Genomic DNA, 15,207 nt, shown 5'->3' with positions numbered 1-15,207 from the left:
GGATGGATGTCTGTGTGTGCGCACAGAAATGACAGCATCCATGGCTGCTTCTCACCAGGGCACCGTTAAAGCTGAGGCAGGAGCTGCATATGTCAGATATTTTCAGGTTAAATATTCCAGTCATTAAAAAAATTATTCTCATACAGATCCAGAAGCATTAACGCGTGAGATAAATGCATCTACAAACACAACAACATTGAAATGGGTAGAGTCCTTCCCTCAAAAATAGCCCTTTAATGATTGAACAAAAAAACAACATTGAACACACCTGCAATTCTGACAGTGGCTATTTTTGGGCATTGTGATTTTTGGTGATTTTAATTTTCTTATTTTTACCTATCTGTACAAATTATTTTTCTAATAAAAGTTCATGAAAATCCCAAGCTAAGCAAAAATAATATCATAATAAAATGTTGACCAATTAAAAAATTCTTGAGAGATATGCACTTACAGCTTATATCGCTAAACACAAAAGAAAAGAATAGAATAAGTTTTGTCTAAGTTTTAGCTATGAAATAGGTGGGAAGTAAGATTGTTTTCCCTCTAAGACTATAGAAAAGGGAAGTCAATTTCTAGAGGAAATTCAATACAGAGGGTATACTGATCAGAAAAGGGACATGCTTTATGCTACGAAATTACACCAAATGTATTCTTTGGCCATCATTTTGGGCTCAGATTATAAACAATTAAGAAAAATTAGCTGAAATGAAAATGCCCCCCATTTCAACCTGCTAGAATGAGCCCCTATGTCTTTCTGTTTCTTTTCCTTCTTGCTCAGCAATCTCTATGACCCCTTTCCACTGCTCTCCTTTTCTGGCAATGTTCTTCCTGACACATACACTATTAAATCGTACTGTTTCTTGCACTGTGCACTAAGATCATCTTTTTTTCAAATGGATTCCTATTTAATAGTCTGTATGACTATCCTAATCACAGAAAAGGAGAACAATAATGAACAAACACAGGTATTACAGACAGCAAGACCAGACATACTTGAATTGCTCTATAGGTGTGAATACACACTTAGGTTCACGATTCTGTAATCAGATTCTAGGAGTTCTCGGGACCAGAGACTAAGTGGTTAAAAGGAAAACTGTATGAACTGCTTGGCTATGATTGGTCCTTAGGAACTTCCTGTAGAAAAGGATTAGAGCAAATAACTGAAAGGAGGGCCCAGATGCTGTGTCTACAAGAAACATGGGGCAGAGACAAATAAGACAAGATCTGACCTCATAGCTGATAAACGTTAAACTGTGCTTCTGGGGTTGGCTCTCCCCAGTTAAGAGGTTATATCATGAGTTTGTTCACAGGAAGGAGGAACAGCAGGAATGGGTGATGATGAAGGTAAAAGGAGCCTTATTAGGAAAGAATAATTTTACATTTTGATTCTGAGGATTACTTGTATTGTAACAATATTGCACGTGATGGCAACAGAACCCTGAAATACACACTAGTTAACCCAAATGGGATCCACTGTAACTTAACCACTCAGATTTTAATTTGTCATGTTTGCTCTACCCTATCAAAATATCCTTTTATGGTTCATTTGTGGATCAGCATGTTTCCTTGCAATGTTACATAAAATTCTGAAAGGCGATTTTTCTGTAACTGTTAACATTTTAAATAATATTTGGTACATTTATAGGAGTTACAGAGAAAATGATCTACTGAGGAAATGAAACATGGCTTGATATGCTAACTATAAACAAATATATGCATGGACCTTTATACTATGTAAAAAAAAAATGTGTTTCATGTCTTACATGAGATTCAGACAAATAGCACTGGTACTGTCAACCAACTTTTCAGTTTGCTTAAAATTCTTACTTGCGTGACACTAAATTTTACTAGATTTAGTAAAATTTCCCTCTCTACACCCTATACATTTGTAGCCAGTTGTCCTGTATCTGATATCACAATTAAGAAGAGAAAAGCATGCAGTATTTTATAAAATCTGAGTTTCTATATCATTTTGTGTAAAATAGATGTAAACATTGCAATAGTGCAAAACAACATCCTCAAAGATAGTTTCATTTCATTACTGTCTCAGCACTCCTTGTTCATCCAGTTAATCTCACCAGTTAATCAAGATGACCGTACATCCTGATCTGCCAGGGCCTTTCTCATTATAGAAGTTGTCCCGGTGACCTCTTTGGTTAGTGCCCCTTTTCACTCTCAAAAGTGCCCTGGTTTGGATAATAAATTAGATGGTCTTGTCCAAGGCTATCAGCCCATAAGATAAGATAGGTGGTATTATCAATATCTAGCTCTGGTATAAACTGCAGCCTTACATATTCTATTTTTTTGTTTTTTAGATGGAGTCTCGCTCTGTCGCCCAGCCTAGAGTGCAGTGGTGTGATCTCGGCTCACTGCAACCTCTGTCTCCCAGGTTTAAACAATTCTCTGCCTCAGTCTCCCAAGTAGCTGGGATTACAGGTGCCTGACACCATGCCTGGCTAATTTCTGTTTTTTTAGTAGAGCCGGGGTTTCACCATCTTGGCCAGGCTGAGTCTTGAACTCCTTTAACTCATGATCCACCCGCCTCGGCCTTCCAAAGTGCTGGGATTATAGGCATGAGCCACCACGCCCGTCTTTTTTTTTTTTTTGAGACACAGTGCTGCCCATGCTGGAGTGTAGTGGCACAATCCTGGCTCACTGCAACCTCTGCCTTCCGGGCTCAAGTGATCCTCCCATCTCAGTCTCCCAATAAGCTGGGACCACAGGCGCGCACCACCACACCTGGCTAATTTTTTTGTATTTGTGGTAAAGATGGGAGTTTCACCATGTTACTGAGGCTGGTCTCGAACTCCTCCACTCAAGTGATTTGCCCACCTCAGCTTCCCAATATATATTTTCTTTGCTTCCAAAAGGATTGTTAAGAGTAAAGCTTTTGATGTACATATATATTCATGTTAAGACAAAAAGAGGATTATTTGTAAGATTAAAAAAAAAGAGAGAAAGTGAGTGCTCTACCAAAATGTAAGATATGGTTGAGATTGAAAAAATTACCCATACTTTAAGAGCCTCTTTCCAGAAAAGTGGGAAGTTATGGTAATTTTACATAAAATATCTTTGGAGGTTTAGCATTCACTACTCTGGAAAATTGAGTTCCAGAAATTTAAGAATGTTCTCCTTTCAAATACTGTCCCTCTGGGCATCTTGTCTCTGAAGGTACCAATGGTTTTATAATCTTACGGCCTTCTTTCTGGGGCTCTTAGAACTGACCAGAACCAGGAACTGAAGGCCAGTTTTTTCTCAGATACACAGCACCACAGTATGACGGCCCATCTCCTTAAAGGTGCTGTTTATCCATGGTCTGGGACAGCTATCGGTTTGCACTGTATGTTTGACATCACAGGTTTAACATGCCACTGGGACTATTTTCTTCTTCAGGGCTTCTTAAGACTCTGCAAAGGAAGGTCAGCTCCTATTGGCTTTGAAAATCCACTTTACAGTGGCAGTGCCCAAGGCTGTAAGCCCTGGAGCTTGGAGACAAATATGGAAGAAAAGTGAGAGAAAGAGCAACCAAATTGTCTTAGAATGTAGAATGTCTTCAGGTTGTTTTCTCTTTTCAAACCACGACAATCAACCTTTTCTAAACAGAGAGCCATGTTCATACTTGGAGATAAGGGGCTAACATAAAGAATGAGTAACATGGACTGGGCGGCACACTGGCTCAGGCCTTTAAGCAGAAAGTGGACTTTGTGTACATGACCCTTGAGATTATAAAGGAAAACATGGCTATGCTTGCAGACTGTGATCCTGTTAGCATATAGGCAGATTGGCTCTCATTAAAATAATGGCCACTTGTGAACGGCTGATTGTTGGGGGCGGGGGGGGGGGTGAAGGAATGTTCCTGCCAGAGACTGACCTTAGAGGTCTCTTGAGTGCATAGCTGAGGGGTCACTGATGGGAAGCAGAGAAGTGAGAGCTGCACTTCTAAGTTTGTACATGGTCTCTCTCCACAACAAACCAAGGGGTTCTAAGACCCTGAGTACCTTGGGACTTGCTGCTAATTGAATGTGAGCAGGACTGGCAATGTAGCAATTTTCACCTGGTTCTAGTCACAGGCTAGAGTAAACATACAGAGTAATACGGATGTACAGATTTACAAATCTGGAAGTACACACTTTGGAATTACTGAACACTTGTTCTCAATTCCTAAAGATCCTTTAATCAAGTATATCCTCGCCATGGTACTGAACAAAGCTGGATGAAAACTTTGCAGGGCAGAACAATTTTGGGGATAAGTTTCTTAGTTCTTTACAACCTTTCTGCAAATCAATTTACAACCATGTCATGGTCACGGAGTAAAATGTAAAAGACACAGAAAGCACCATAGGTCCAAAGAAGTGTAAAACCTTTTGTCAGTAACTTTTTGTATTTTTAGTGCACACCAAAATTCAGAAGACTAATTTCTGTTTGTTTGTTTTGAGTCTCACTCTGTCACCCAGGCTGGAGTGCAGCGGTGCGGCCTCGGCTCACTGCAACCTCTACTTCCCAGGTTCAAGCGATTTTTCTGCTTCAGCCTCCTGAGGAGCTGGGATTACAGGCACCTGCCATCACGTCCAGCTAATTTTTTTGGATTTTTGTAGAGACGGGGTTTCACCATGTTGGCCAGGCTGATCTTGAACTCCTGGCATCAAGTGAACCGCTCACCTCAGCCTCCCAAAGTGCTGGGACTACAGGCATGGGCCGCTGTGCCTGGCCTGGACTGTGTATTTTTAATTGCATGATAGTTTTCATGTTTCTAGACTGTTAGTAATCCATTCCAGGAAGATCACATTTGCCAAAATGGAGCACTGTGGTTTTATCTCTGCCTTCCTCACTGACTCAGCCATTGTGAAATGGCAAGAATGCCTTAGGTTTGTCTCCTTGTTTTGCTTCCCTTTACCGGTTGGGCAATCTTGGGCAAGTCTTGTACTCTCTCTGATGGGCCTCAGTTTTCTTATTTATTTTGTAATTGGAAAGAAGTAATGAATGTGAAAGTGATTTACAAATAGGAACACGTGGTACATACTTTACTACTGTCCTCTTCTGTTACAGACAAGAACTGATATCACAGAATGACTAGGTGACCGGAAACACAAAGTGATTCAGTTAAGACCCACAGTCAGCCCTAGTGCCCACACATTCCAGGGAACTGCACACTTCTCACTTCTGCTTCCTTATACATACAGATGAAGGACAGGCTTCTAATCTGCATTCAAAGTCCGTCCATTTCAAATGGTACCATTTAAAAAGTTGCTCCTTTCCTCAAGAGAATAGTATCTGTTTCCCTTTTGAAAATGGTAAAAATCAAACTAAATTAATCATGCTGAGGATGCTTGTATATACATGTTCCAGGTATGGAATAAATAATCCTTGTATTCTTGAAAAAACAGACAGTTGGGCAGGTGGGGCGCTTGCAGGTGTATTCGCTAGGTTTGGATGGGGAGGGAAGCAGGAAGGATGCTTTGAGGATTATGGAGATGGCCTGGAGGTACCTAGGGGACACTCTTTAGAGGTTGGGTGATAAGAACACAAAAGCCTCTTCAGGAGGAGGCAAATGGTCTCTGATCATCCCCAAGCTTTATCTCCCAGAGAAGCTGAAGAGAACAGCCAAGCTGATAATAACACCTCAGTGTTATTATCACTTGCTGAGGACTTTAGGCACTGCAGTCAGAAAATCAGAGGATGTTAATGCGGAAGGAAACTTCATTACCTTCGGGAGTGGAGAGGGATGTTTAAATATCAGCTCTGTTTTTTACCAGTTATGAGACCTTGGACAAATTCCCCTTCCTTCCTTCCTTCCTTCCTTCCTTCCTTCCTTCCTTCCTTCCTTCCTTCCTTCCTTCCTTCCTTCCTCCCTCCCTCCCTCCCTCCCTCCCTCCCTCCCTCCCTCCCTCCCTCACTTCCTCCCTTCCTTCCTTCCTCTCCCCCTTCCCCCCTTCCCTCCTTTTCCCCTTCCCTCCCTTTGAGATGGAGTCTTGCTCTGCCTTTCATGCTGGAGTGCAATGGCACAGTCTTCACTGCAACCTTTGCCTCCTGGGTTCAAATGATTCTTTCCCTTCAGCATCCTGAGTAGCTGGGATTACGGGCATCTGCCTTCATACCCAGCTAATTTTTTTTGTATTTTTGTAGATACAGGGTTTCACCATGTTGGCCAGGCCGGTCTCGAACTCTTGACCTCAGGTGATCCACCGGCCTTGGCTTCCCAAAGTGCAGGGATTACAGGCATGAACCACAATACGTGGCCAAATTCTTTATCCTTTCTATGCCTCAGTTATTTCACCTGAAAAACTGAGGAATACAGCCTCATAGTTCATTTGAGAATTAAATCTGATGTCTACAAAGCTTTCAGTTCAGTGCCCGGCATGTAGATGTGTTCAAGAAATGTTGGTTGTTTTTGTTACCTATACAGCCTCCTCAGTTCTCATGAGAAAATGGAGGGCCAGAGAGGTGTAGTGACCTGCTCAAGGTTCCACAAGGAACCAGTGGCCAAAAGATTACGTTTATGCTCCATGTTTTGCCATTAATTTAAATCCACAAGGTTCAAATTAATGGCAAAACATGGAGCATAAACGTAATCTTTTGGTCACATTACAGTCAATTTCCCCCCACATTCTATGCTAATTCTGATGTCTAGTGTGTCCAGGGATGGGCATAGGTTGAGGGGACTGGATTGCTGTCATGGCCCTTCTAGGTCTACTGTATCAGTGACCTTAAGTGATAGTGTTGTTCATGAAACCACCTTTCAGTTTTCTTTTTTAATGGTGAGGAACATTTTCTTGGATAGCCTCGAGCTGCAGATGACCCACTCAATGCTGGTTCAGGCCTGGTGGCAGTAACAGAGAACACGACCACAGTCCCCAGTCCAGGAGATCTCTGTCCTCAGGGCAGTCCCACTCTGTGCCCAAGATCACTTACAGAGCTGAGTGCCGGTGTGGGAGAATGGCCTGCTCTTTGTTGCAGAACATGGTGGTGGGGACTCAGGTCATCTGGTGGTCTCTCCAGCAGCGTGGTAGAGCTGTCAGACAAACTGAACTGCAAAGATATCCTTCTGTGCCGACGGCCTGGTTGTAGAATCTTAGCCTCAGATTCCTAAGGTTCATTCTGACCATTCTCAATTCCCCTCCACACCCTTCTTCTATTTCCTAAATCAGCCATGTGCTCCCACCCAGGAGAAAGGGAAAACAAGCTTGTTTAATCACTAACCTAGATCCACTTTCAATTCTAAATCAATGGATTTGAGCCTGGGGGTGGCTCTGCATCTTCAGCTCCATCTCTTACCACTAGAATGCATGTTCAGATGTCTGCAGTTTCTAGAAGATTCGCCAGAGGACGAATGGGGTATAGCTGGAGCAGGTGTTACGTGTTAAGCAATTCTATCCTCACTCTATTTGAATATGAACTTCATTCTATGCTATGTGCTGGTGTATAATAAATCTTAGGGTCTGACACATTTGGAGGTCTGAGGGAATGAAGCCGCAGCAAGATAAAAAGCATTTCATGCAAAGAGATGAAACGACGTCAGAATAAAAAGTTTATCAATGTATGTATTAGAGAAAAGAAATTTGTCCGAGTGAAATGGCTTCGGGGATGTATTACAGTTAAGGTATTTTAGAAAGACCTTTCTCTATTTTTCCTCTGTTTTTCAATACAGGTATTAGATTTATCATCCTAGTGGCCTATCTATATGCATTGCATAGTGTTCTCTGCTTCATATTTCCAAAGCATTTCAGTTTTTCACGTTTAAAAAAAATCACTGGGAAATTTATAAGGAGTGAAAAATATCCCAAAAATGATGTCTGATAGTCCTAAAACCTCACATTTGTATTGCTTCCTTTACCTTATTAAGTGCTATTATATACATTATCTCATCTTTATCATGGACATCAAAGGTTTGTTATCGTTTGGAGAGCATGAGGCTGGTCCAGGCCTGTGGAGACTACATTACAAACCCCTTCTTTCTAAGTCTCAATTTTCACATGGCAGCAAAACATTTTGAGTCCACAGGAAAACAGAATAAAAGGAAACCACTGTATGCTTCCTTATAAAAATTCCTTATAAAAATTGTTCTATTCCAAATGTAGGCTCTGGAAAACTCCCACTCACTCTTTAAGACTGTTTGGATTCCACTCCTACTAGACATGGACTCAGTCCCCTTTGTCTGGACCATCCCTCAGGACTCCAGATGCACATGTGTTTAGCAGGACCCTAGCTCCTTCCACGCTGTAGTGCAACTGTCTGCCTATCTCCATAGGAGACTACAAGCTCCTGGAGAGTCATGTCAATGTCCTGTCTGTATCTCCCCTGTTCCTACCTAGCATGGTGCAAGGCACTTGGTAGCTGTCCAGTATGTATGGAATGAATGGAGAGAAAAGCCCACTGGAAATAAGGATCTTATGCAAAGTGTGTAACATAAATGGGTGCCTGTTCGTGTAGTCAAAAAATACTCTTGAGCAATAAGATAAATTTAACTTGTCATTTATGAAGTCAAATTCAAATGGGGACAGAGGAGAGAAGTCAGGATAGGGATCCTCCTGTTGGAAAAAGGAAAACTACAAGGACCAGCAATGTAGAGACCCAGAAGGACACAAGCAGAGACTGACTTTAACTCTCTCCTCTAGCTTCAAGGCTTTTTCTGGATGGGAAAGATATTGGGAAAACAGAATGAGCAGGTAGCGCTCAGAGTCGATTGCCAGCAATCAGAAAGCAAATGGTTGGCTTCATCCTGATACATTATACTCAGGCAGTTAAAGGTTGAAGTAAAGCCTCTTGTCCAAGTTCTGTGAAGTTGTAAAGTGCTGAAGTCAGAGATGACGCCACACATAAGCCCTGAAAAGCCTGTACCTTTAAGAAAATCGGCAATCTTTCACTCTAAACTTTGTGATTCTGTGAAGAGTAGAGGAGGCTGCTGGCATCCCATTCTACCCATCAAACGAAAGTATATCAACAAGTATAATCCTTGCTATTATTGAATAATTTGTAACTCTTAGGAGACTGCAACTAATAAACCATATCCGTATGCTATTTTGTAACATTAACAGATGCTTAAGGCAACAATAACTCTAAATACACAAAGGGGAAGGCACAACTGTCTATGTGGTTCTGAATTTCAATTGTAGGAGTAAAAAAATGAAGTAAATCCAAGGGAGAAAAAGTCACAAAAATGCAACATAAAAGAAGATAATTAATTAGCATAGGCATAATGAAGTTTTTGTCATTTTAAACAATAAATTCCACCCAAAGCAAATAGGAAATACAAATATCAGTGACATTAAACACTAACAAGAAAGGGGAGTGGGGAGCCAGCTTAACCTCTGCAACTGGTTTACTGCTGGCTGAGGCAGGAAGGGTTTAAAAGAGATTAAGAAAGATAAACAATAAGCTGTCTGTTGAGCCACTCTTCGTTTGGTGGCCTGCACCCAGCCAAGTGGAAGGTCTGTTTTTGAGCTAGAGGGCTCACATACATCCAACAAAGCCAAGAGAGACAATGAGGGGGTTTGTCCCAGCACATGAGAGAGGTACCCCGCCCCACCCCTTCAAACCTGAAAGCAAGGTTGCCATCACCAGATTCCGATCTAGTGGCTTTGGATTTTCTTCATTGGTGTATAATTCATCAATACATTGACAATAAGTTTTCTTTCCTATTTTCTTGACTAAAACAACTCTGTTGATTCTCAGAATCACAGAATTTCAGAGGTTAGACATTTAAGGTCCCCAAGTCTCCCCATCACTTAATCAATTAGCTGTTTGGCCTATGACCACCTCTAGTGACAGGGACCTCATTTCCTTCTGAGAAGGTTGTTACCATCCTTGAGCAGCTCTGAATATTAACAAAGTCTCCCTTAGATTGAGCCAAAATTTGTCTTTCGGAAATAACCGCCTTTGGTCCGTAGGTAGAAAATAAAGCTAGGCCATCTATAATATGAGAACCTTTCAAATACTAGAAAATGCTAGTATGTATTACTGGAGCCTTCTTTACTTCAGGCAAAACAGAGCCCATACTTTTAACCTTCCATCATATGATTTTAAGTTTTCTCACCATTGTAGCTACTTTCCTCCTAAAATCCAGCCTCTTTCTCCCTCTCAAGTGTGGCATTCAATGGACAAATGCCACCTAGCATGCTCTGAGTGCAGTCACAGTGGACCATCCCCACCTTAGTCTGGGTTACCATATAATTCCATCAGGCAACTGCAGGCTGAAAGGAGTCCTCACTTCATTTCCTGAGTATCTACAAATGCGACAGGCATGACAAGCACTTTAATGCACTGATTTGAACACTGGAAACAACCTTATGTGTAAGTGCTACCATTTCCCCTATTTTGCACCTAAGGGCACAAAGATATAGAGAGGTTAAGTAACTCGTCTAAAGTCACACAGTAACTTATGTTTCTTACATTGATTCCTTATGCACTTAATTTTGATAGATTTTTGAAACTGTAAAGACCATTTTAGATCTCCATTCCTTTCTCCAATGTACTGGATTCATTATTTCTCAGCCCTAGGTCATGCCCAACTTGATAAATGTGCCCTTTATAACTTTATCCAAGTCATTCATAATAATTTTGACCACAACAGAACTATGGCTGGATTGCCTGATGCTTCTTGGCTCTTTTTTTTTTTTTTTTTTTTGCAATGCCAGTGGAAATTATTCCATTCAGTCAAATTATGAGACTTCACTTAAAAAATGAATTCATTGTATGTTCCTTGAATGCTAAGACCATGTCACACGCTTCTGTGCATCCCACACAGCTAGTTAATACTCAGTAAAAGTCACTGAAAGGAGTCCTCTATTCTGAAGCACAAAGCCATGGAGGAGATTTGAGAGGGTGGCACAGGCACTGCCTGAGGTCTCTGGGTCCCTCTCAAGCGGCATCTCTGCTGCTGACTGCTGTCATCACCCAAGCCACTCTCTGTTCACTTGTGCAATCCCATGGTTTCTGCATGTCAGTAACACTGTGAACACATCTAGGATACAATGCCTTCAACACCGGGGATCTCAGCGGACACTGAGAAATTTAGAAAATGAACCACAGTTAAGACTGAAATCAATCATTACTGAATCAGAAGTCATCTATAATGAAGGGTTTCAAGACGAGCAGTATCTGTCCACCACGAACAAGACTGGAGTCTAGAAACCAGAGTAAAAAACAGAAGTTTGAGGCGTACCCCTCACCTCTGAGAATACCATCATGATTATGACTGTACCAGCTCTCAGGACATTAGAATACCACAATATCAAAAGGGAGCCCAAGTCCTTAAAACCGCACTCAAAAGCATTTCAGGATACAGGAGCTGCTAATGTGGTCAGTCAAATCATGTCCCAGGCATGCACTTCCAGGAAAAACATGAAAAAATCTTGGATTTTACCCTATGACATCAACATTAGCAGAGGTTCTACTACTTTTTCTTTTTCTTTTTGAGAGGGTCTGGCTCTGTTGCCCAGGCTGGAGTACAGTGGTGTGATCATGGCTCACTGCAACCTCCACCTCCTGGGCTAAAGTAATTCTCCTGCAGGACCAGCATAGGCCACTATGTCCCACTAATTTTTTTTTTTTTTTTCAGAGGTAGGGTTTCACTCTATTGCTCAGGCTGGTCTAGAACTGATCAATCGATCCACCCACCTCGACCTCCCAAAGTGTTGGGATTGCAGGCGTGAGCCATCTTGCCCAGCCAGGTTCTATTATATTTTATGTAGAATATCTTGTGTACCTTATATAGAATACCTATTACCATTGTAATAAAGAACACTGAAAATAGTGTTAACTTAAAAAAAAAATAGCAAGCAGTATTTACTAAGTGCTAGGCACTGTGTTATGTGATTTACAGGCATTCTCTCATTTAATAGGCACAACAATTTTATCAGAAATATATTAAAATCATTCCCAATTTACAGATGAGTAATCTGAGATGTAGGGAGGTTAATTACCTTGCCTGTAATTAGCTGAGAGCTAAAGCTTGAATCCTGCATTGTTAAACGCATCCTCTTAAAGAATGTGTTAGCTCAGGTCTTCCAGAAAATCAACATCGAGAAAGATTTAACCATGTAAAGAATTTTTTTGGGGAAACCATCTGCCAGAGCAAACGAGAGCAGAGAGACCTGAGTGCCATAGGGCGCAAGGCCAGAGTGACCCAGCGAAGGCGCGCGGGGCTGGAGGACCAGCCATGAGCCTTGAGTCCCCAGGGCCTCAGGAAGACGTGCTGCCGTTGCTATCCGAGAGACAAAAATCTAAATGTTATCCGGAGGATTTTCATTCATCAGGAAAGCAACTTGAAAACGTACAGCCTGAGTTCCTGAAGCCCCTACCTCCCTCTCAAGCTGGAGATGCGTGGAAACGCTGTGGGGTTGGAGTCGCTTCCATGCGGACCCTGCAGCCGCCAGTGCCCAGGAGAGGGCATGACTTCCTACCGTGCCCCACAGAACTGAGGTGCAACTGTCTGCCTATCTCCACAGGAGATTACAAGCTGCTGGAGATAGTCTCCTGGGTTGCCAGAAAGCCCTTGAGAGACGGGCGTCTCCTGGCAATCTTCCAGAAAGTTCCCCAAGAGGCATTGCCTGCGCCCTGGAGCCCATGGAAACAAGTAGGCAGTTCCAGGAGGCATCCTCGCCGAGCACAAGGCTAGGCCACCAGCGGCCCTTCATCTTCTCTCTCTCATATTTTCTCTTGCCCCAGTCAAGCCAACCTTTGGTTTCCCACAAAATAAAGACAAATACAATAACCATTTCCTTGATTTAGTCCTATTTTTCAAACCTGAGGAGAGGCGAGCTTTGTCCACCGCCCTGCACCCACTTAGGCAGGGACTGGGCCAGGTGTGATGTCATCAGTCTTGTGCACTCGGGCCCCAGCTTAGGCTGTGTGCACACAATATGCACCCAAGGGCACTCAGTGGGGCCTCTGGAATAAATCTATGTATACATACACCTATGTATACACATACCTACAACATGAGGTATTGTAGGTACTCAGTAAAAACACAGTTTGTTCACTCTTGTTTGTGATGGAAAGATACTGGTCAATTTGAAGCTCTTCATTATAGATAACTTTTGATGGAGTAATGATTAATTTCAGCCTTAATTGTGGTTTATTTTCTAAATTTCTCAGTGTCCACCTAGATCCCCAGTGTTGAGATATTGTAGGTACTCAGTGTTTTTAAACTCAGGCAGTTTTACTTTATATACATATGTGTATACATAATACATGTATATACATTAAGATATGTACATATGTATATACTAAAAGATGAGACCTTCCTTTTCTCTGGCAGACCTGAAGCCACAGTGCAATCCATGCATCATTTTCCAGCCCTTGACTCTTGATCTCCCTGCAGTGGTCGCCCTGAGACCATGGGATCTCAATCCTGCCCAGCTGTCTTCATACCTCCTAGACCACTTCTCTCATATTTCTCTTTCTCTCTGTTTTCTCTTTACTTTCCCTGTCCTTAAGTGGTGGCATTTCCAAGGCTCTATCCCTCCATATCCAGGGAATGTGCTCTATCCCTGGGCACATTCTCACTGTATAATTTTATCCGTCTCAGACATCCTTGGCCCCTTCTTAAATTTTTCTCTCTGCTCCTGCAAGCTTGTCTCACCATCTGAAATTCCAACTTGTCTACCCCCAAAATATCCTATCACTATTCTCTGTGGAAGGGTCCTAGGATGTGTGAGTGTCTGTCTAACCAGGTGATGTGTATATATGTGTAGTCTCATAGGCCTTACACAATCAAGAAATATAGATGCTAGAAATTCCACATTACAGATAAGGAAATCAAACTCACAGAGGTTTAGTTAATGGCCTGAAATGGAAAGGTGGACCTTTATTTTGAACTGAGGTCTGCTGAAATCTAAGGGCAGCTTCCCGACTCCTGTCAGGCTCCTGCACAGCTGCTTCTCCTACCTGATACTGGCTCCAGATATCCCCTGCTTGGTGTACTTTCAGTGGGCCCAGTTATCTTTTCAGAAACCAATTTGACTATGTCTCTCCTTTTCTAGAAGCCCCTACTGATTACACTCCAGGATTAAGACCTTATGAGCTGGTGTGGCCCGTGGTTACCAAACTGATCTGCATACTGAAATCGCCTGGAGAGCTTTTATACCAGGTGCGGTGGCTCACGCCTGTAATCCCAGCAGTTTTGGAGGCTGAGGTAGGTGGATCACCTGAGGTAGGAGTTTGCGACCAGCCTGACTAATATGGTGAAACCCTGTCTCTACTAAAAACACAAAAATTAGATAGGCGTGCTGGTGGGCGCGTGTAATCCCAGCTACTCTGGAGGCTGAGACAGGAGAATTGCTTGAACCCTGGAGGGGGAGGTTGCTGTGAGCTGAGAACATGCCATTGCACTCCAGCTTGGGCAACTAAAGCTAAACTCTGTCAAAAGAAAGAAGAAAGAGAGAGAGAGAGAGAGAGAGAGAGAGAGAGAGAGAGAGAGAGAGAGAGAGAGAGAGAGAGAGAGAGAGAGAGAGAAAAAGGAGAGAGAGAGAGATTGATGCTATGTCCCAGCCCCAGACATTGTGAGTTCACTGGCCAGGGATGTGGCCTGGATTTTGACATTGTTTTAAATCCCAGGTTATTCTAGTGGGCAAACATGTTTGGAAACTATAGAGTTAGACACAGATGCCCCTCACATTCTGACTTTCCCATCTCTCCAGTAAGTGCCTCCCCAACTCCAAACTGGGTCTGACCATCTAACTCGCTGCCTTGGATTTCCCTTTTTCTTGGACAAACTTCCATATCCTTTGATATTCAGCTCAAATGTCACTTCTGACCATCCATGTTGCCCTTTGTTTTTGTCACAGGACACTCATGCTATACTGTAATCTCGCTGTTGACCCATTGGTCTCCCCAGACATATACTGGGTAAGAGTGGATATTCCTCTTCTTCACTATGTCTGTAGCTGCCACAGAGCACAATGTATGGCAAAAAAGAGGCGCTCTGTAATGAACAAATGAATTAATAAGTCAATGACTATCCATATATGAAGTGGAAGGGCCACTGGGCTAGAATAGAACTAGAAAAGCACTCTGGAGACCCAAATCTAGGTAGCGATGTTGAGTGAAAAGTTCAGAATATGGAGCAGTACAGACTGAATTTGAACCTTAGCTCCAGTTATCAGCTATAGGATTCTTCTCAGGCTGTCAAAACAAGTCGAGTTTCACTTGCCTCTTCTACAAAATGGGAATAATAATAGAGATCGGCCTGGCCAACATGGTGAAACCGTG

General features: G+C 42.4%; 1 protein-coding gene across 2 annotated transcripts in view; it reads right to left on the bottom strand.

Annotated features, from left to right (window-relative positions):
• The window catches only part of MAML3 (mastermind like transcriptional coactivator 3), a 459,954-nt gene that overhangs the window by 137,372 nt on the left and 307,375 nt on the right, over positions 1-15,207 (bottom strand). The gene's annotated exons all lie outside the window — the stretch shown is intronic.

Source organism: Callithrix jacchus, chromosome 3, assembly GCF_049354715.1.
Source record: "Callithrix jacchus isolate 240 chromosome 3, calJac240_pri, whole genome shotgun sequence".
Lineage (NCBI taxonomy): Eukaryota > Metazoa > Chordata > Mammalia > Primates > Cebidae > Callithrix > Callithrix jacchus.
This window is presented reverse-complemented; position numbering and strand designations above follow the sequence as displayed.